This window comes from Rhinolophus sinicus, linkage group LG03 (assembly GCF_036562045.2).
Source record: "Rhinolophus sinicus isolate RSC01 linkage group LG03, ASM3656204v1, whole genome shotgun sequence".
NCBI classification, from domain to species: Eukaryota; Metazoa; Chordata; class Mammalia; order Chiroptera; family Rhinolophidae; genus Rhinolophus; species Rhinolophus sinicus.
The window spans coordinates 72,214,674-72,220,074 of NC_133753.1; the positions used below are offsets into that span (position 1 = coordinate 72,214,674).

Consider the following 5,401-nt stretch of genomic DNA (forward strand, 5'->3'; position numbering starts at 1 on the left):
TTATTTTTTAAAGTCTCCAACTACAGTCTGAAGGCGAGAATTAAGATATTTTTTAAATTGACCATTTCGCTTCAGGTGACATTAAACAACCAAGAGCTTGGTGAAGGACAGAAAGTAATAGATGGTAAAGGGAAAAAAAAAAGATACCTACAGAACAGCTTAATGAGAAATCTCAGAGACTAACATACTTTGTAGTTTAAATTTAAAACACTAGTAACTACAAAAAGGTGCATTATTTTGCAATACAAATACAATGAAAATCTTAAAGGCAATATGAAATAGTTAGAAAACCAAAAAAAAGAGCTAAATTACAACTTAATACCTACCACAAGACAAAACTGAGAGGTTAAGAGGAGGAAAGGTTATTTAGGATAAAATTTAGAGTGTAACAAATGGGTAAATAAACTTTTAGACAATGGTAAACAGTTCATATAATAACAGTTTTAAATAGAAATACAACTTTCACTTGGGTGCCAGGTACCAAAGGAACCACATCTTGAAAATTAAGGTTTCTTTACATTCCTTAAAAGGCTTCAGGAAGACAGAAGCAAAAAGTTTCAATGTCAGTGAATAAAAACAAAAAGCAAAGTGAACAAAATCATAGTGGAAGGACGACAGGAAGACCACCAACTTTGTGAGGAAAAGAATAAAAAACGAATTAAAGAGGAGATATATAAACTGAGTAAGATATGAAATGATAAGCCTATCAAGGAATCAAATGTTAAAGGTAAAAGAGTAAATACGGTACGAGGTTGGTCACAGTGGTGCAAGGGTAGGTCATGCAAAGACCTGCAGATGAGGGACTTGCTCAAATGCCAAGTGCAGAAGAGGACTGAGGGTAGAAGGTCCAGAAAAATATTTGTCTTCTGTTTATTCCCAAGGTATTAGGCTCAATGTAAGCTCAGAAGATAGCTTAACTCTTGCAGGGCTTCAAAGCATTTAGTATCCATCTGAATGCTCTGAAAATGTCAGTCTTTCAATAGATGAGAATATAAAATCTCATTCAATAAACAAGCACAGTTCTTGGCACTCACAAATTAATCTTAAACGGTAGTTGTGCTTAGAAAAATCCCACCCTTTTCAAAGGAGATGTATACAATGGTTTCCTTTAGAGTCTGATCTTCCTCACCATCCTACCTTGCCTATCAGAAACTTAACACTTCACAAAAATGTCAAATTTTTCCTGTTACAACCAAAACTCTGCAGCGGTGGTTACCACAATGCTAGGATTCTTCCACCCAACACCCAGGGTTTTTCTACTCCAACAAAGAAGGCTGTCCTGGGAAATACAAGACCTGTTTCCTAGTGATTGACAATCAGCTCAGCAGATTTCTATCATTTTCTATCCACGTCTAAATCAATTTTGTCAATTTGGGAATTGACAAAATCAAAAGGCCCGATGCACAGGATAGAGCAAATATGGGAAAGGTGAGACTTGTGTAAGCACCCATACATCAATCCATCGAATCCATCAAATCCCTTATCCCAATCCATTGCTCCTTTGCTATTTCAGTTTTAAACCTCCCCCCAAGCCTGTCTCTTCACACACACGCCTACCCTCTCTTTGGCCAGTGTCCTTCTTTTTGCCTTGCAGATCCACTGCCATGCCACTCTTGCAACCCAGGTCTTCATAAAGGGAAAATGCTGCTTTTTTATCATAACTCTTTTTTTCTTTTAAGGAGCAGAATAATTCCAAAACACTTGGAATGAGAAGCTTCCCACGTTCTGGCATGAAGAGGTTGACCACAATTTGTTCTGAAACCTATTTGGTGACCAATACAAATAAAATTCTTAAACAGAAGTCATTATCTGATTAACAGAGGACATTATTCACATCACAAACTCACCTTCTAGTATCTAAACTGCCTCACACCAGGTAGGACCTTAGCTGACACTAAAGCTAATCCAGTCAGAGAATTCCTGACTGAACTGACAGGCTCAGAACAACAGGAAGAGTAAATAAATAATCTGTGGCTGTGGGTGCGATGGTAGGATGCAGTAGACAACGATAATGCAGCTCCTTTTGGCGTATGTTTGGGCCGTTCCACTATGTCTATTCTTTAAAAGAAAAAGACATCGAGTTCTAAGTCTTCGACTTTTTTGGCTTACTATGCTCAGTCATTGAAACGAGATCGGTCCACTAAACATCTATACACCTATACACTTCCACTATACACCTCTTCTTTGAAGGCCTTAGTCACTTCAGGACTGCCCCTTATAAGGTAGGAGCTAGCTGCTGCATTTGCACAGCTGCTGCAATGGCAGGGAAATTCCCTGCGACACTAGAGACAGGTAAATAAAGAAATTGCATTCGCTCTGAGGCAGGGGGAGGGGTCTTCTGCCAGTGAAGAGTTTACATAATGCAACAGAAAACCAGTAAGCTCTGCAGACCTGTCAATGGAGATCCAAGGCTTGAGCTCCTCTTCCCACCATCTCTAAACACTCTCCAAAAGCCTGCTCTTCTTCTCCCAAAGACCCAAGAAATTACACCTAATAATGTATAACAACCTGCACACGTTCACTCCACACGTTCCTACCCACCTTTATTATTAATAAAAGAAAAAAGAAAGAAAAACAAAACCCTAACCTCCCACTTCCAAAGTATGAAGTAACCAAACGGAGTCAGGGAGTTTTCCCTCCTCTGAAGGGACAAGAACAAGGAGCTGCCTCAAATCTACACCACGCCCAGCATTGCAATGACAAGCCGTAAAACTCCACAGCGGCCGGGGCCGATCCCTTCGCGGCTTCGCGCGGCTGGGGCCCCGCGGCCCGGCAGCTGGCCTCTCCCCCGGCCTCTCACAAAGGAGAATGGTTCAGTCCAGAGCATCACCCAGCACCTGATCCCTCAACAACTGGCGGACGGGCAAAGGGCGGGGGAGCGAGGAGGATGAGTTACTGAAACCAATTCTAAGAGCCTTAGCTTTTGCAAATACCCTTGGGCTAGCACTGAGGAGCAGGCGTGAGCGGGAAGCCTACCTGAACCAGTCCTGGTGTTTCCTTTCCAGCCAGCGTTTCAACTCACCCTTTCGGAGAACAAGGCGCCTTCCGGCGGAGCATGGCCAGCCCTCGCCTCAATCTACCTTGCTAGTAGTCCGTTCTAGCTCGGCTCCGCCCACCTACGCTCCCACCCACCAATGGCAGGGCCGACATCCGGCCTCTCCAAGCAGGGTAGTGTGAGTGCCATCCAGGAAGTCTCTCGAGGGTGGGAGGTCCTAAAAGGCTGAGAAGGGTACGTAGGCAACCACAGATATGCCTGATTGAAAATAAAAATCTGGCGGTAGCTCGCCTCCGAAGGCTCAGTTCACAGGGGTTCAGTCTTCTTGGCATTTTATTTTTTTCACCCCCGCAGTTGGGGGCGCTCTAAACTAAAACATTTAGTTACCTGTTTCTGGGAAGCCATCTTGGATCGGGCTGGTGCCTTGGGGACAGGGAGGAGGGAGTGCTTAAAGAATTTGAAGCTCTTTTCGGCGTTCTGTCGGACTTCTTAGGTCCAGCCCCAACATAGTCTCCTTTATATAATCAGAATGTCCCTCAGTCACGATGGGGAGAAACTCTGGAATAATGCTGAATGTTGTTAGAGGCAACCACCCCCCCCTCATAGGAGTAAAGCGATCCTACCAAATCAAAGAAGCTATTAATAAAAATGAATTCTTAGAATGACAGTAAGTTTTCCCAGTTCCTGAAATAATCCTTTATAGACACTTCACTCCTCAGGATATCGGCATAAGACCAACATAGGTTAATGTATGTATTCTAGATGCATCTAACCCTTATGCTTCACTTTCAAGTTTTCCAGTGTTCTGACATTGACAGCACGGAGGACTGGGAGTCAGTTGGAAACGAAAAGGATTTAGGGAAGAACTTTAATTTATTTTTAAAAAGGCCTAAACTCATCAATAGACCCAAATTACTGTGGATACAGACAGAGCAAATGATAGAAGCCTTAAAGGAGAAATTATATGTAAGGAAGAGGGCCATTAGGGGCAGCCTTAAAAACACTGGCTGCAGAGAGCAATTTCTAATAACCAACTTTAAATTGGAAAGGAAATAATTTTATTATGGCTGAAATGCTCTTGTGCTTAATGAGAAACATTTTCCTGTATTTTCTAGTCTAAATCTCTGCGTTCTACAAGAAATTTTTGTTTTTTGAACTCGTGAATGACGGGAGTCTTTCCAGATCGTTAAAGGAATTTCTCAAGGAATAACATATTTGTATGATCACACACGGTAGGAGCTCAGAGACCTTAAGGAGTCATATTAGTCAATAGTGTATCACAAAAATGATAAGACTGGGCCAAATACATTTCTCTATATATTGAACAAAGCCTGTTGGCCAAATTCTCCCCTGGCTACCGCTATCATTATATCAAATTTGAGGTTAGTGTTAGGATTATCAGAACAATGTGTTTGTATGTAAATGTATACGCAGATATTATCTTAATTATTAATAGTTTCTAGAATGAGAACCTATTATTCTTCTGCTTGTTTGATACAAAATAAACCTGCCATCAAAGGAACCAGTTAAAGGCATTAAACACATGGTAGAAAGCACACCATGGAAAGTTTGCAAACTTAATTGTCCGACTCGTAGAAAGGTGAAATGGTATGCCTGGTCTAATAATTTCTGCTATCTGCAATAATCTATAAATTATATGACTTAGACTGCTATAGATAATATGGTTTCCAATGGTCCTGACCTTCAAAACCAAATCAATACCATATTATATCATAACTGCCATTCTTCACATGGAGGTGGGAGATCCACTTTCCATAATTCACTACCATTGCACTCAGAACATCAGCAGTGATCTACACAGATCATGAATTTGCCCAGAAATTTTTGTTTCTCATGCTTCCCTTAGAATTGGTGAAGTACCCAAGTACAGAAGGTTATAAATGGCTTGGATGGTAGAACTGGTTGTGGAATTTTGGATTGAAAAGATATGCTCCAAAATATCAAAATGGTATCCTTTAATGACTCTGAAAGCACCAGCATTAGGCAGAATTCTATCTTCGATCAATGCTCTGATGCCTCCCAATCACTAAAGATATTTTGTTGGTAAAGAACTATACAGAAACTATAAAGTTATATTTACTTTAGTTTTATCTCTGGTGTGAGGGTGCAGGCTAACCCCACATTCAACAGTCTCAAATCCTTTTTGGAATCAGGTAGGATTTTTAAAAACAAAACAAAAGCATAATCAAAGCAATACCCCGAATGTCTTCCAACTTCCTGTGGTGCAATGTTAACTATTACTACTACTACCGGGGAAAGAATACAGTACAAAATCAACATATCTCAAGGAGTCTTCTTCCAATACCTTTGATACAATTTCCTAGAAGCAGAGTGTCTACTTATGTATGGGATACAATCAGAAATGACGCATGAAATATGAGCAGC

General features: G+C 40.8%; 1 protein-coding gene across 5 annotated transcripts in view; it reads right to left on the bottom strand.

Moving 5' to 3' along the window:
• CHD8 (chromodomain helicase DNA binding protein 8) overlaps positions 1-3,089 on the bottom strand; it is a 57,981-nt gene extending 54,892 nt beyond the window's left edge. For 3 of the 5 annotated variants that reach the window (XM_074328019.1, XM_019713556.2, XM_019713553.2), the window contains exon 1: positions 2,977-3,088. The gene's annotated coding sequence lies outside the window, so the exon portion shown is untranslated. Of the gene's footprint in view, positions 1-2,976 lie in introns of all 5 variants that reach the window. The other 2 variants (XM_019713558.2, XM_019713557.2) reach the window with 1 other exon arrangement.
• Between the last annotated feature and the right edge of the window lie 2,312 nt (positions 3,090-5,401).